Genomic DNA, 1,383 nt, shown 5'->3' on the forward strand with positions numbered 1-1,383 from the left:
AGAAGAGAGATAATTGCCCACACGCCAACGGTTCAGTATATCTCTCCATTGCGGGTCATCCCTGTGACGCATGTTTTCGTCCAATATGACTACGTAGTTAACTGCCTTGTACACTGTGTTGCCTCGAATACGTTCCAGATAATGCGTCGCGTCGCTGGGTTTCATTTTGTTACCATCTCGACCAGGGTCTGGGACTGAAAAAGCAGGACACCCAGCAACGGGAAGTTGTTGGAGCCAATCACCGACGAATAAAACATGAACACCCCCGAAAAGGGAATCGGGAGCACCTTTGAGATCGCGCAATGCAGCATCGGCCATTCCCAAAAATCGGCTATCCATTGTCGATATCTCATCAATAATAAGCATCTTCAGCTTGGCAAACCTTTCACGTTGCGAAAAACTGTAACTCGGCTTTTTCTTTCGCGAGTGAATTCCCCATCCGAAAAACTTGTGCAGTGTTTGCCCATTAGCCGCCTGAGCGGCGACGCCTTGGTAAGCCGCAGTCCCTAGCGAATCTGAGCTTTCCCAGCTGGCCGCTAACTTCTGTAGAGCCTTAATTACTTGGCTTTTACCAGCGCCAGGTAAACCACCGAGAAATCCAATGAACTGTTTGTTCCCAGGCACTGAATCTTGGGCGAGAGATTTCAAGAGGTGACACCCGGCACAAGCAAACATTTTATGCTGCTTTTTGTTAAGCCGATAGTATGCGGCAACTTCTTGTATAGAAGCGTTCGCGCCTACCGACGGAGGAACAGTACTCTCGTCAAGGGTAGAAGGGTCTATCCATTCTTGCGACGTCCATGCACATCGCAGAAGATCGACGCGGGTTGGAAGCGAAACAGCGATTCGATTTCGCGGCTCACCATCCTTGGAATCCAGTGGAGTTGTACCGATTGTAGTACCGATTATGCGGTCGACCTGATCTCCGGTGAGAGAAGGCGGGTCAATTGATACTCGCAGTACGTCTGTGGATTGCGCTGCTAAGGAGGCAGCCTGAATAGCTTTCGGGAGAAGCGAAACGTTAGTTATAACACTGTGGACAGTTTGAGGAAACACGTCATCGACGCCAGGAGATACAGAGCACAATTCGCGCTCCGTTTCTTCGTGGTTGTCATCACAATCGCAACTTTCATTCACTTCTTCGGCATCCACGTATTCACTGTAGCGAAGCGTATCCAAATCCGTCCGCGTACTAGCCAACTCACGTGAAGCATAATAATCCAAAGCATTTTCCAAAAAAATACGAGCATGCTCAGACGCAGCGGATCTAAACCAAGAGTTATAAAACTCGTCGAGAGATTGCGTGGGAGGCTGTAAATCCGTCTTATCGCGAAACGGGAGGAACAAAAGTAAGAGCGCACGCTGGAACCTGATTAATTGGTC

This window comes from Phytophthora parasitica (genome assembly GCF_000247585.1).
Source record: "Phytophthora parasitica INRA-310 unplaced genomic scaffold supercont2.74, whole genome shotgun sequence".
NCBI classification, from domain to species: Eukaryota; Oomycota; class Peronosporomycetes; order Peronosporales; family Peronosporaceae; genus Phytophthora; species Phytophthora nicotianae.